The sequence below is a fragment of the Canis aureus genome, chromosome 2, assembly GCF_053574225.1.
Source record: "Canis aureus isolate CA01 chromosome 2, VMU_Caureus_v.1.0, whole genome shotgun sequence".
NCBI classification, from domain to species: Eukaryota; Metazoa; Chordata; class Mammalia; order Carnivora; family Canidae; genus Canis; species Canis aureus.
The window spans coordinates 37382335-37398232 of record NC_135612.1 but is presented as its reverse complement, the minus strand read 5'-3'; the positions used below and the strand labels follow the sequence as shown (position 1 = coordinate 37398232).

The 15898-nt window shown below is 37.7% G+C and overlaps 1 pseudogene; it reads left to right on the top strand.

The window, feature by feature from the left end:
- The first annotated feature begins 9153 nt into the window (after positions 1-9153).
- Positions 9154-13112, top strand: LOC144289834 (S-formylglutathione hydrolase pseudogene; annotated as a pseudogene).
- Positions 13113-15898: the final 2786 nt, after the last annotated feature.

The window sequence follows — 15898 nt, the reverse complement described above, 5'->3', positions numbered from 1 at the left end:
GAACTATACAGTAAGCCTTTCTCAAAAGACAAGAAAGGACTCAACTATACAAACTAACCATACACCCAAAAGAACTGGAGAAAGTACAGCAAATAATGCCTAAACCCAGCAAGAGAAGATAAATAAAGATTAAAGCAGAAATTAATGAAATAGAAACCAAAAGAACAGTAAAGCAAATCAATGAAACTAGGAACTCGTTCTTTGAAAGAATCATGATTAATAAACCCATGGCCGAGCTTATCAAAAGAAAAGAGGAACGACCCAAGTTAATGAAATCATGAATGAAATAGGAGAGATCATAACCAACACTAAAGAAATACAAACAATTATAAGAACATATTATGAGCAATTATATGCCAACATATTAGGCAGTCTGGAAGAAATGGATGCATTCCTAGAGATGTATAAACCACCAAAACTGAAATAGTAAGAAATAGAAAACATGAACAGAACAATAACCAGCAAGGAAATTGAAACAGTAATCAAAAATCACCCAAAAAAGTAGAGCCCAGAGCCAGATGGATTCTTATAAGAATTCTACCAAACATTTACAGGAGAATTAATATCTATTCTTCTGAAGCTGTTTCAAAAAATAGAAATGGAAGGAAAACTTCCATACTTATTCTATAAAGCTAGCATTACCTTGATCCTAAAACCAGAAAAAGACTCCATCAAAAAGGAGAATTACAGTCCAACATTTCAGATGAACATGGATACCAAAATTCTCACCAAGATATTAACCAATAGAAACCAAAAAATAAATGGATATTAGTTGCTGGACTGTGCAGAGGTTCAAGGTTTATGGCAATCCTGAGCTGATAGCCTACTCTTGGGTTCACTGATTGCAGCTGGCTTCCCTACTAAAATGCCTGGTAACTCTGCCACACTCAGGCACCCTTGGTCTTCCTTCTACCCCAAAGATCCTGAGACCACACTGTCCCACCTACATTTCAGTACCCCTTCACCTTCTGAGTGCCTTTAAGTCAGGCACATCCCTCACTGGAGGAGACTTCTAAAAGTTAGTTTGTGTTCCACTCCTATTTCACTTTCTAGTGCCAGTTTATAGATGCTCCCTCTCCACATGGTTTATCTTCCTATATTGCCTAGAATTTATGTCTCTGAACTTGCTACCTTGCAGAAAGTGGTTGCTTTTCTATTTGTGTTGCAGCCATTTTTTTTAGCTTTCTGTTTGAGTTTGCAGGTGCTCAGGATGATTTTATAGCTATAGAGCTGAATTCTTAGGACTAGATGAATCTAGGGTCTCCTATTGTTTTGCCATCTGGGACTCAAAAACTCCATATAAAATTTTGGGAGACAGGGCAAGATGGCAGAGTATTAGGGGTCCTCAACACACCTGGCCCCACCAACTTACCTAGATAACTTTCAAATCATTCTGAATGCACACTAATTCAACCTGAGAAGGAGAACAGCCAGGATGCTACAGAAAGAAAGGTTTCACTTCTAGGAAGAATCATCTAGGGTGAAACTTACTTAGGTAGTTGATATTCTTGATTCATCCCACTCATACAGCCACTCTGTACTGAGCAAAATGACAAGAGAAAGAACTTACTACAAAGAATCAGAAACAGTACTCTCTGCCACAGACTTTCAGAATTTGAATTACAATTCGATGTCAGAAAGGCAATTCAGAAGCAAAATTATAAAGCTACTGAGAGCTCTGGAAAAAAAAGAATAATGGATTCAAGAGACTTCATGACTGCAGAATTTAGATCTAATCAGGCTGAAATTAAAAATCAATTAAATGAGATGCAAACCAGACTGGATGTCCTAACAATGAGAGTTAATGAGATGGGAGAGTGAGTTACATAGAAGACAAGTTGATGGCAAGGAAGGAAGCCGAGGAAAAAAAGAGAAAAGCAATGAAAAGACCGTGAGGAAAGGTTAAGGGAAATAAATGATGCCCTCAGAAGGAAGAATCTACGTAAAATTGAAGTTCCAGAGAGCGCCTAGAGGGAAAGATGGCCAGAAAGCATATTTGAACAAATCATAGCTGAGAACTCACTTAATTTGGGGATGGAAACAGGCATTCAGATAAAGAAGATAGGCTCCCCTAACCCAAAATCAATAAAATCCATCCAATACCTCGACATTTAATAGTGAAACTTTCTAATTCCAAAGATAAAAAGATCCTTAAAGCAGCTTGAGAGAAGATATTCTTATATGGGGAGAAATATCAGATTCACAGCAGACCACTCCACAGAGACCTGGCAGGCCAATAAGGGCTAGCAGGATATATTCAGGGTACTAAATGACATGAACACGCAGCCAAGAATACTATATCCAGCAAGGCTCTCATTAAGAATAGGAGAGATAAGAGCTTCCAGAATAAGCAGAAACTGAAAAAATATGTGACCACAAAACCAGCTCTGCTAGAAATATTAAGGGGGACTCTATAAAAGAAAGAGGAAGTCTAAAGAAATAATATCCCAAAACAGGACTGAATACTTAATAGGATGACACTAAATTCATATTTTTGAAGGGTTACTCTGAACATGAATGAGCTAAATGATCCCATCAAAAGACACAGGGTTTCAGACTGTATTAAAAAAGCAAGACCCATCTATTTGCTGTCTATAAGAGACTCATTTTAGATATAAGGACACCTCCACCCTGAAAATAAAGGTTGGAGAACCATTTACCATTCAAATGGTCCTCAAAAGAAAGCCAGGGTAGCAATCCTCATATCAGATAAATTAAAGTTTATCCCAAAGACTGTAGTAAGAGGTGAAGAGGGACACTATATCATACTTAAAGGGTCTATCTCACAAGAAGACCTAACAATCATGAATATTTATGCCCCTAATGTGGGAACTGCTAAGGATATAAATCAATTACTAACCAAAGTAAATAGATACTTAGACAATAATACACTAATACTGAGAGATTTCAACACAGCTCTTTCTGCAAATGACAGATCTTCCAAGCACAACAGCACCAAAGAAAAGAGGGCTTTAAATGATGCAGTAGACCAGATAAATTTCATAGATATGTACATAACTTTACATCTAAACACAACTGAACACACATCTTTCTCAAGTGCACATGGAACTTTCTCCAGAATAGACAACATATTGGGTCACAAATCAGGTCTCAACTGATACCAAAAGAATGGGATTGTCCCCTGCATATTTTCAGAACAGAATGCTTTGAAACTAGAACTCAATCACAAGAAGAAATTCGGGAGAAACACAAACACGTGGAGGTCAAAGAGGATCCTGCTAAACGATGAATGAGTCAACTGGGAGATTAGAGAAGGTTTAAAAAGATTCATGGAAAGTAATGAGAATGAAGATACAACCATTCAAAATCTTTGGGATACAGCAAAAGCAGTCCTGAGAGGGAAATGCATCAGAATACAAGCATCCCTCAAAAAATTGGAAAAACTCAAATACACCAGCTAACTTTGCACCTAAAGAAACTGGAGAAGGAACAGCAAATAAAACCTACACCCAGCAGAAGAAGAGAGTTAAAAAATATTAGAGCAGAACTCAATGATATAGAGACCAGAAGAACTGTGGGACAGATCAACAAAACCAGGAGTTGGTTCTTTGAAAGAATTAATAAGATAGGAAAAACATTAGCCAGTCTTATTAAAAAGAAGAGAGAAAAGATTCAAATTAATAAAATCATGAATGCAAAAGGAGAGATTGCAATCAATACCAAGGAAATACAAACGATTTTTAAAACATATTACGGGGATCCCTGGGTGGCTCAGTGGTTTGGTGCCTGCCTTTGGCCCAGGGCGCGATCCTGGAGACCCGGGATGGAATCCCACATTGGGCTCCCAGTGCATGGAGCCTGCTTCTCCCTCTGCCTGTGTCTCTGCCTCTCTCTCTCTCTCTCTCTCTCTCTCTCTGTGACTATCATAAATAAAACATATTATGAACAGCTGTATGCCAAGGCAATCTAGAGGAAATGGATGCATATCTGGAAAACCACAAATTGCCAAAACGGGAACAGGAAGAAATAAAAAATACGAATAGGCCAATAACTGGGGAGGAAATTGAAGCAGTCATCAAAAAACCTCCCAAGACACAAAAGTCCAGGGCCAGATGGCTTCCCAGGGCAATTCTATCAAATGTTTAAAGAAGAAATAATACCTATTCTACTAAAGCTGTTCTGAAGGATAAAAAGGGATGGAATACTTCCAAACTCATTTTATGACCAGCAACCCCTTAATTCCAAAACCAGACAAAGACCCCACCAAAAAGGAGAATTTAGACCAATATCCCTAATGAACACAGATGCAAAAATTCTCAAAAAGATACTAGTCAATGGAATCCAACAATACATTAAGAAGTTTATTCACCATGACCAAGTGGGATTTATCCCCAGAATGCAAGGTTAGTTCAACACTCATAAAACAATCAACGTGATAGATCACATCAAAAAGAGTGAAAACAAGAACCATATGATCCTTTCAATAGATGCAGAGAAAGCATTTGACAAAATACAGCATCCATTCCTGATCAAACTCTTCAGAATGTAGAGATAGAGGGAACATTCCTCAGCAGCTTTTTTTAAAGATTTTATTTATTTATTCATGAGAATACAGAGACAGAGAGAGAGGCAGAGGCACAGACAGGGAGAAGCAGGCTCCATGCAGGGAGCCCAACGTGGGACTCGATCCCGGGTCTTCAGGACCATGCCCTAGGCTAAAGGCGGTGCTAAACGGCTGAGCCACCTGGGGTGCCCCATTCCTCAGCATCTTAAAAGCCAACTATGAAAAGGCCACAGCGAATATCATTCTCAATGGGGAAAAAAACGGAGAGACTTTCCCCTAAGATCAGGAACACAACAGGGATGTCCACTCTCACCACTGCTAAACATAGTACTAGAAGTCCTAGCCTCAGCAATCAGACAACAAAAAGAAATAAAAGACATTCAAATTGGCAAAGAAGAAGTCAAACTCTCCCTCTTCAAAGATGACATGATACTGTAGATGGAGAGCCCATAGGACCCTATCCCAAGATTGCTAGATCTCATACAGCAATTCAGCAATGTGACAGGATACAAAATCAATGCCCAGAAATCAGTGGCATTTCTGTATACTAACAATGAGACTGAAGAAAGAGAAATTAAGGAATCAATCCCATTTACAATTGCACCCAAAAGCGTAAGATACCTAGGAAATAAACCCAACCAAAGAGGTAAAGGATCTATACTCTAAAAACTACAGAAAGCTTCTGAAAGAAATTGAGGAAGACACAAAGAGATGGAAAAATATTTCATGCTCATGGATTGGAAGAATTAATATTGTAAAAATGTCAGTACTACCCAGGGCAATTTACACATTTAATGGAATCCCTATCAAAATATCATGGATTTTCTTCAGAGAGTTGGAACAAATAATCTTAAGATTTGTGTGGAATCAGAAAAACCCAAAAAAGCCAAGTGAATATTGAAAAAGAAAACCAGAGCTGGGGACATCAGAATGCCTGATGGATTTCAAGCTGTATTACAAAGTTATGATCTTCAAGACAGTGTGGTACTGACACAAAAACTGACACATGGATCAATAGAACAGAATAGAGAACCCAGAAATGGGCCCTCAACTCTACGGTCAACTAATACTGGACAAAGCAGGAAAGACTGTCCACTGGAAAAAGGACAGTCTCTTCAATAGATGGTGTTGGGAAAATTGGACAGCCAAGTGCAAAAGAGTGAAACTAGACCATTCTCTTATACCATATACAAAGATAAACCCAAAATGGATTAAAGATCTACATGTGAGACAAGAATCCATCAAAATCCTAGAGGAGACCACAGGCAGTACCATTTTTTAACATGGCCACAGTAACTTCTTGCACGATACACCTATGAAGACAAGGGAAACAAAAGCAAAAATGAATTATTGGGACTTTATCAGGATGAAAAGTTCTGCACAGCAAAAGAGACAGTCAACAAAACTCAAAGACAAGGTACAGAATGGGAGAAGATATTTGCAAATGACATATTAGAGAAAGGGCTAGTATCTAAGATCTATAAATAAATTAAACTCAACGGCAAAGAAACAAACAATCCAATCATGAAATGAGAAAGAGACGTGAACAGAAATTTCACCAAAGAAGACATACACATGGCCATCAAGCACATGAGAAAGTGCTCCGCATCACTTGCCATCAGGAAAATACAAATCAAAACCACAATGAGATACCACCTCACACCAGTGAGAATGGTGAAAATTAAAAAGACAGGAAACAACAAATGTTGGAGAGGATGTGGAGAAAAGGGAACCCTCTTGCACTGTTGGTGGGAATGTGAACTGGTACAGACACTCTGGAAAACTGTGTGGAGGTTCCCCAAAGAGTTAAAAATAGAGCTACCCTATGACTCAGCAATTGCACTGCTGGGGATTTACCCCAAAGATACAGATGAAGTAAAAGACCGAGACACCTGCACCCCAACATTCATAGCAGGAATGTCCACAATAGCCAAATTGTGGAAGGAGTCTTGGTGTCCATCAACAGATGAATGTATAAAGAAAATGTGGTCTATATATACAATGGAATATTACTCAGCCATTAGAAATGACGGATACCCAGCATTTGCTTCAACTTGAATGGAACTGGAGGGTATTATGCTGAGTGAAGTAAGTCAACCGGAGAAGGACAATCATTATATGGTTTCACTCTTACAAGGAATATATAAAATAGTGAAAGGGATTATAGGGGAAAGAAGAGAAAATGAGTAGGAAAAATCAGAGAGGGTGACAGAACATGAGAGACTCCTAACTCTGGGAAACCAACAAGGGGTAATGGAAGGTGAAGTGGGCCAGGGATGGGGTGACTGGGTGACAGGCACTGAATGGGGCACTTGACCAGATGAGCACTGGGTGTTATACTATATGTTGGCAAATCGAACTCCAATAAAAAAATATACAAAAAATAAATAATTTTTGGTTGTTTCAGTTCTGTGAAAAATATTGATCATATTTCGATAGGGATTGCTTTGAATATTTATGTTACTTTGGTTAAGTATAGACATTTTAATAATAGCTGTTCTTCCAATTCATGAGCAGGGAATCTTTTTCCATTTCTTTGTATCTTCCTCAATTTCTTTCCTAAGTGTTCTATAGATTTCAGAGTACAGGTACTATACTTCCCTGGTTAGGTTTCTTCTGATGTATCTTATGGTTTTTGGTGCAATTACCTATGGGATTAATTCCTTGATTTCTTCTTCTCCTGCTTCATTGGTAGTGTATAGAAATGCAACTGAATTCTGTGCATTGATTTTGTATCCTGCCACACTGCCGAATTGCTGTATGAGTTCTAGCAATCTTGGGGTGCAGTCTTTTGGGTTTTCTACATAGAGTATCATGTCATTTGCAAAGAGTGACTTTGTTGCCAATATGGATCCCTTTTTTTTCTTCTTCTTGTCTGATTGCTGAGTTTAGGAATGCTAGTACTATGTTGAACAACAGCGGTAGTAGTGGACATCCCTGTCATGTTCCTTACTTTAGCAGGAAAGCTCTTTTTTTCCCCATTAAGGGTGAAATTCACTGTGGGTTTTCCATAATGGCTTATGATATTGATGTATGTTCCTCTCCCCCCTACATTGTGAAGAGTTTTAAGAAAAAATGCTATATTTTGTCATATGTTTTTTTCTGAATTTATTGAGAGGATAATATGGCTCTTGTCCTTTCTTTTATTACTGTGATGAATCACTTTGATTGATTTATGGATGTTGACCCACCCTTGCAGCCCACGAATAAATCCCAATTGGTCATGGTGAATAATCTTTTTAACATACTGTTGGAATGTATTAGCTAATATCTTGGTGAGAAATTTTACATTCATATTCATCAAGAATATCCATATGTAAGTGTTTTTATAGATGTCTTTGGTTTTAGGATCAAGGTAATGCTGGCCTCATAGAATGAGTTTGGAAGACTTATTTTCATTTCTGTTTTTTGAAACAGCTTCATAATAAAATGTATTAATTATTTTTTAAATATTTAGTAGAATTCCACCTGTGAAGCTATCCGGCCCTGCACTCTTGTTTGTTTGATGGTTTTTGTTTATTACTTCAATTTCCTTGCTCATTATAGGTCTGTTCACCTTTTCCACTTATTCCTGTTTCAGTACTGTTAGTTTATATGCTCTAAGAATTTATACATTTCTTCCAGATTGCCAAATTTTTTGACATTATTTCTCATAATATTGTTATAATTATTTGTATTTCTTCACTGTTGGTCATGATTTCTCTTCTTTCATTCATGATTTCATTAATTTGGGTCCTTCCTCTTTTCTTTTTGGTAAGTCTGGCGAGGGGGTTATTGATTTTATTTATTCTTTCAAAGAACCAGTTCCTAGGGATGCCTGGGTGGCTCAATGGTTGAGCATCTGCCTTCAGCTCAGGGAGTGATCTGGGTCTGGGAATTGAGTCCCATATCCAGCTCATTGCAAGGATCCTGCTTCTTCCTCTGTTTATGTCTCTGCTTCTCTCTGTGTGTCTCTCATGAATACATAAATAAAATCTTTTTTATTAAAAGAGCCAGTTCCTAGTTTCTTTGATCTGTTTTTTTTTTTAAATTTCTATATCATTTATAAAAATCTATATCATTGCTTTCTCCTCTAATCTTTTTTCCCCCTTGTGCTACTGGATTTAGGCTTTATCTGATGTTCTTTCTCTAGATCCTTTAGGGGTAAGGTTAACTTGTGTATTTGAAACCTTTTGTATCTCTTGAGAAAAACTTGTACTGCTATATACTTCCCTCTTAGGACCATCTTTGCTGCATCCCAAAGGTTTTGAACACTTGTGCTTTCATTTTCATTTGTTTCCATGAATTTTTAAAATTCTTCTTTAATTTTTCTGGTTGAGTCATTCATTCTTTAGTAGAATGATCTTTAGCCTCCATGTATTTATGGTCTTTCTAAATATCATCTTTCATTGAGTTCCAATTTTAAATCATTGTGGTCTGAAAATATGCAAGGAATGATCCAATCTTTTGGTACCCACTGAGGCCTGATTTTTGACTCAGTATGTGATCTATTCTGGGGAATGCTACATGTGCACTGGAGAAGAATATGTATTCTGCTCCTTTAGGTTGGATTGCTCTGAATATATCTGTGAAGTCCATCTGGTCCAGTGTGTCACTCAAAGCCCCTGTTTCCTCATTCTTCTGCTTAGATGGTGGATCCATTGCTGTGAGTGCACTGTTAAAATCCCCTACTATTATTGTACTATTGTCAATGAATTTCTTTAATTTTGTTATTCATTGGTTATATATATTTGGCTGCTTCCAAATTAAGGGCATAAATATTTATAATTGTTAGATCTTCTTGTTTCTTAGTCCCTCTTATTATGATTTGGTGTCATTCTTCAACTCTTATTACAGTCTTTGGTTAAAAATCTAGTTCATTTGATATAAGGATGGCTACTCCAGCTTTCCTTTGATGTCCATTAGCATTATAAATGATTCTCCACCTCCATACTTTCAACCTGGAGGTGTCTTTATGTCTAAAATGAGTCACTTGTAAAGCAGTATATCAATGGGTCTTGTTGTTGTTGTTGTTTTATCTATTCTGATATCCTGAATCTTTTGATTGGATAATTTAGTCCATTAGATTTAGAGTAATTATTGAAACATGAATTTAGTGCCACTGTATTACTGTAATGTTGCCATTCCTGTAGATTGTCTCTGTTACCTTCAGGTCTTTGTTACTTTTGGACTCTCTCTCCACTCAAAGGATCCTCTTAATATTTCTTGCAGGGCTGGTTGAGTGTTTACAAATTCTTTTGGTTTAGGTGTGTCTTGGAAACTCTATGTTTCCTTCTATTCTGAATGACAGCCTTGATATATAAAGTATTCCTGGATGCATATTTTCCCATTTTGCACATTGAATATATCATGCCCATCCTTTCTGGTTAGGTGAGAATAGAGATAGTGGCCATCTAATGAGCTCAGGCAAGGAGGGAATCTGTGCCTCTAAATGCTCTTTAAGTAGATATTCAATTGTTCCTTTTTCCCCCTCTACATTCATACTGCAAGAAATATTAAGAGGATTAAGGAGTGCACTTGTGATTCCCAGTGGGTGTTGTATGGAATTGTTGAATCACTATTTTGTACATTTGAAAACACTGTATGTTAACTGGAATTCAAATAAAAACTTAAAAAAAAAACCTTTAGCGTTGAACTTTTATCTATCATCTATCTATCTATCTATCTATCTATCTATCTATTTATTTATTTATTTATTTATTTGAGAGAGACAGAGTGAGCAAAGGGAGACAAGCAGATTGCCCACTGAGTGGGAAGCCCAGTGCAGGGCTCACCCCAGGACCCTGAGGTCATGACCTGAGCTGAAATCAAGAGTAAGCAACCCAGGTGCCTCAGTCTTGAACTTCTTTACATTCTGTTGTAAATAATGTCCGTTCCTTTGAAAATAGATAAAGATCTTTCTGCTTTAAATCCATAATTAATCTCTAAATAAAGACAATTAAAATGTCATAACTTGGGATGCCTGGGCAACTCAGTTAGTTAAGCATCTGCCTCCAGCTCAGGTCCTGATCCCAGGGTCCTGGGATCCAGTCCCACATCAGGGCTCCCTGCTCAGTAGGGAACCTGTTTCTCCCTCTCCCTCTGACTGCAGCTCCCCCTCTTTGTGATCTCTCTCTGTCAAATAAATAAATAAAGTATTAGTAAAATAAAATAAAATGTAATAATTCTCCCTATCATATTACAACTATCCTGTATATAATCAAAAATGCAATAACCCTTCCCTAGAAGAGGATTTAATGTTTGCAGGTGATGTTTACTATTTTCCCTGATATTGTATATCTTAAAACTATGATATGAAGTTAACATAATGTATTCAAGACATCTCATTTTATATTATAAAGGGATAAGAGAGACAAGAAAACAAAGAGATTTTCTACATGCACACAATATATTCATAACAAAACAAGGAACAACTGTTTATAACAATTACAGATCTTATTTATGTAAATGGTCATGAGTTTATAGCTGATATTATAACTCTCACTCTTTCTTTATACATGTATATTCTTTATAAGCCTCAGGTAAAGAGTCATAAAGACTATATATGTATAAAGAATATATATATTCTTTACTTGATGGAGTGACCCAAACTTTCATTCCTGAAGAGTATGGACCATTAACAGTCCTGCTTGAATTGAATTTTAGTTTTCCATTGACTTTAATCACAGGGTATGGTAGTACTAAGAGACACACAAAGTATATCTTTCACTTCTTACATGCTCTTCCTTACCTCCATGGTGGAATAGCAATCCAATTACACTTTAGTAATTGGGATTAAGAACATCAGCCTGTACAATAATTCCTTCATACGCCTGTTGATTCATAGGCATGAGGAATTCAAAGTAACCTAGAGTCATTTTTAACTTCCAGTTCAAAAGAATGTTTGTCTCACTTGGGTGGAAGCATTCTTCCCTTTGAAAGTAAGACCTCTAGAACAATAAAGCATAATGTTACAGGATAGTAAGCCAAAATCTTACTGGTGGATATTTAGAGGCAATATTGAGTGGTGCCACTCTCACTTCTACACCTGGCTTCTTGGACCCATGAAACTTGGCTGTGGGAAAAACAGCAATATATTGAATGATGACTTAGAGTATATACATTTTTTGTATGACATTGCCTTAATCTCACAAAGTACTATCACCTGACACTGTAACTAAGTCTTCGTAAAGCCATTCCACTGTTCTATCATAGCAACTTATTCAAGATGGTGGAAAACATTGTAAGATTGTGAATTTTGTGAACATGGAATCATTGATACATTTCATTTGATATGACATGAATTCCTTGATCAAAAACAACGCTATTGTAATAGCACAATAGTGAGTAAGGTGCTCATTAAGTCCCCAGTAGTTAATCTTGGCAAAAGCATCACATAGAGAATGCAAATCCATATCTAGAATACGTGTCTATTTCAGTAAGAATGAAACACTACCTCTTCCATGATGGAAGGAGTCTAATGGAAACAAGTTGCCACCAGCTTGCTGGCTGAGTTTCCTGGGGAATGGTGCATATAAGGGAATCAGTGTTGGCCTCTACTGCTGGTAGATGCTCACTCAGCAGTGTTCATAAGCAGATTGGCCTTTGTGAGTAACAATCCATGTTACTGGCCCCATGTATATCTTCCATCCCTTCAATGATAACCACTTTGTTCATGAGCCCACTGAGTCATTACAGAGTGGCTGGGGATAAACACTGACTGCTATCCACAGAATGGGACATCCTATCCACTAGATTATTAGAATCCTCCTCCTCTGCTAAGGTAACCCTTTGTTGAACATTTGCAAAGGCTCAAATATTTCCATATTTTTGCCCATTTAAAAATTCCTTCCTGGTTCTAGGTGCTTCTTCTTTCCCCACTGTCAATCTCAGAGGATCATTTATAATATAGTATAGACAAAGTAATTGGTCATGAGAAGAATGACATTGAAATAGATTTCCATCAACAAGTGCTTTGGTGGATTTCAGGAAGTTTTTGAACATGACAGTTTGAAGGGGGCTGCAAAGTAGAAGCTAAAGAGAAGATGAGAGCTGGGACTCTGGCATCAGTGCTGGGTTTTATGTGGATGCAACTGGAGGTCCTTGGAAAACTAACTACAGAATGTACTCTTATGTAACTGAGGAGCTTCCCCAACTCATAAATGCCAATTTTCCTGTGGACCCCCAAAGGATATCTATTTTTGGCCACTCTATGAGAGGATGTAGAGCTGATTTGTGCTTTGAAGAATCCTGGAAAGTACAAATCTGTGCCAGGATTTGTTCTGGTTTCCAACCTAGGGTTCTGTCCTTGGGACAAAAAAAAATCCTTTAGTGAATATTTGGAAACAGATCAAAGTAAATGGAAGATGCTACCTATCTTGTGAATTCTTATCCAGGTTCTCAGCTTGATATACTAATTGATCAAGGAAAAAATAACCAGTTCCTTTCAGATAGACAGTTATTACCTGATAACTTCATAGCTGCATGTACAGTTAAGAAAATCCCTGTTATTTTTAGATTACAAGAGAGTTATGATCATAGCTACTACCTCATTGCAACCTTTATTACTGATCACATTGGACATCCTGCAAAATACCTGAATACATAAAAACTTCACATAAAATAATTTCTTCAGGATTATAAAATTGCAACAAACATAATTACAGGGAAAAGAGATTTCAAAACATTGGAGATCATAGCACTAAAAATGCATCATTCTATAGTTGAATCACTTTCCGAATAAATACAGAAAACCTGGAGTAGGGGGGAGTCTACCCACATACCTCTTCCCTAGATTTCCTTAGCATCATTTTTCTAGTCCTATTTCCTCCAATCTCTGACCAACCACCCAAATAATTGGCCACATCTCAAGAATTGGTATATAATCTCAAGTCTGGAAATCTGTTCTTCCAAGCAGAGTAAACAATTAACTACACTTACAAAGTTCTGCCCACTGGGAGTTTTCTCTTTACTATTGTCCTGCAAGGATGTCACAGAAAGGGGCTGTATTCCTGCAGTTCTCTATTTTCACATGGTGTCTGCCTAACATGCAAACCATCTATAAACTGAGCTTGAATTTTCTCTTCCTCTGTCAGCTGATTGTAGAGAGCTCCCTATGAGACCATAGGTGCCTTATCTCAAGCAGACTGTCAAGCAATAGTGTTTATACTACTTCTGTTTGAGGATGGAATGCACACCAAACTATATAGATAGGTGAGTCAAACTATTTCCAGCTCATGTTGAATAACTCAGATAACTTCGTTCTTTACTGAAGTCCTGTAACCAACTAAAAATTATTTCTCAGAAGGAAAGTAGTTATCAACAAAGGATGGCAGAAGTTTTCTTGAAAATCTTGGGTGCTGTGATGTTTCTATAAGGACCTGCAAAAGGCATCTTTACATACCACTGACAGACACTGTAATTACTGTTAGATCTGCTCTGTTACACAGTCTAAATTCCAGAAAGCTTTAATGGCAACTTGGATCTGTTGAGGAGCCTTCTCTTATCATGAGCCTCATTCAAAACTAGCAGCTGTTTGGGTAAGTTGGTAAATAGGCTACAGTAATGCATGCAAATGCAAATGAGTTGCCTCTAAAATTCAAGAAGGCCCATTGAATGTTGTGTCTTAACTTTGGTTATAGCAGGAGTCAATGCAACTACTTACCCTTCATCTTGGAAGGGATATCTTGACATGTCCCACACCACTTGTCCTAAGTAGAAGGACCTTGAATTTTAGTTGGATTTATTTACCACACTGTGACTTGCAAATGCGTTGCCAACAACTCTGGAGTAGCTGCTACTTCTTGCTCACATAATGTCATCAAAATAATGGATTGATGCAATATCTTACAGAAGGAAAAGATTAGCAAAATCCTGAATAGTAAATTATGAGGTAGGCTAAGTTGATATACTCCTAAGGTAGGATAGTGAAGGTATATTGTTGCCATGCCAGATGAAAGAAACTGCTTCTTGTGGTGTTTTTACTAGCAGGTAGAAGGAAAGGGCACTTGCAAGATCAATAGCTGCATACCATGTACTAAAGTATGTGTTAATCAGCGTAAGCAATGAAACCATATCTGATAGATACAATTGTAATCACTATCTGGGTAAACTTATAATAATTTACCATCATTCTCTATGGTACATCTGTTTCCTGCACAGGTCAAATAAGTAAGTTGTGTGAAAATTAATAAAAGGAAGCACCGTTTATTTAGAATGGAGTTGGGGGCCAAAAGAGGGAGCTCTCACACCCTACCACTAGTCTTCAATTGCAAACCCAACAGGAAGAGCTTGACCTCCCCAGGCCATACCACTTTCCTCTCCCAGCAGGATTTCCTCCTCCCTTTCTCACTCTTTACCAGCCAGTGAGAAGACTGTTACAATTCAGCCAATAAAAAGCCACTACAGGGATCCCTGGGTGGCACAGCGGTTTAGCGCCTGCCTTTGGCCCAGGGCGCGATCCTGAAGACCCAGGATCAAATCCCACGTCAGGCTCCCGGTGCATGGAGCCTGCTTCTCCCTCTGCCTGTGTCTCTGCCTCTCTCTCTCTCACTGTGTGCCTATCATAAATAAATAAAAATTAAAAAAAAAAAGCCACTACACTTTGAACTCCTAGTTTACTCCAGAAGACTTCTTTATTAGAGCCCTCCCAACGTCCCCATTTACTTTGTAAAATAACATTCCCCTCCTTTGTTCTCTGGACTTGCCTATGGTTTTGCTGTAGCTTGTCCCAGATTGCAATTCTCTGCTAATCTTGAATAAACCAACTTTTGCTGGCAAAATAACTGGCAGTTTTATTTTTAAAGTTTACAGTTGAATAGGGCTGTGGTGGGAATCACCAACCTTGTATCCTTCAACCTCTTTATGGTGGCACTATTATTTACAATCACTTCAGGAATGTGTATTGATTGGTTTAGTATTTTCTTAGTAGAGACTGTTGAGTTTTAAAATGTAAGTTTTATTATTATTCAGGTATGGTGAGTCAACAAGTCAGGAGATATTTGCCATTGAAATGGTAGTTCATTACTCATAGTTACTACAAGGAAGGGACATGCCATGAAACACAGGGAAGCACTGTAATCACTCATGAGAGAAAAGGAATTTGGGAAGGGATGGCTTCCGCAGAAATGAAGGAATGAAATAGAGTAAGCTTAGGCTTGGCTAGTTGAATAATTTTAGCAGACTCTGAGGCATAGGAGCTGTCCCAAGTGGATGAGTACATGGCCTCAGTTTGATAAAGACAAGTAATGGTGGCCTATGAGTGAAAGCCTTATAAGAACTCAATAAAAAAACTGATTGAGGTATGGGCTCTGGGTTGATTGGCTTGCTCCCAGGTGAATTTTTTGTTATCCCTACAAATTAACTAATCCGGGTAGGAACAGTCTCTTTCAGCAT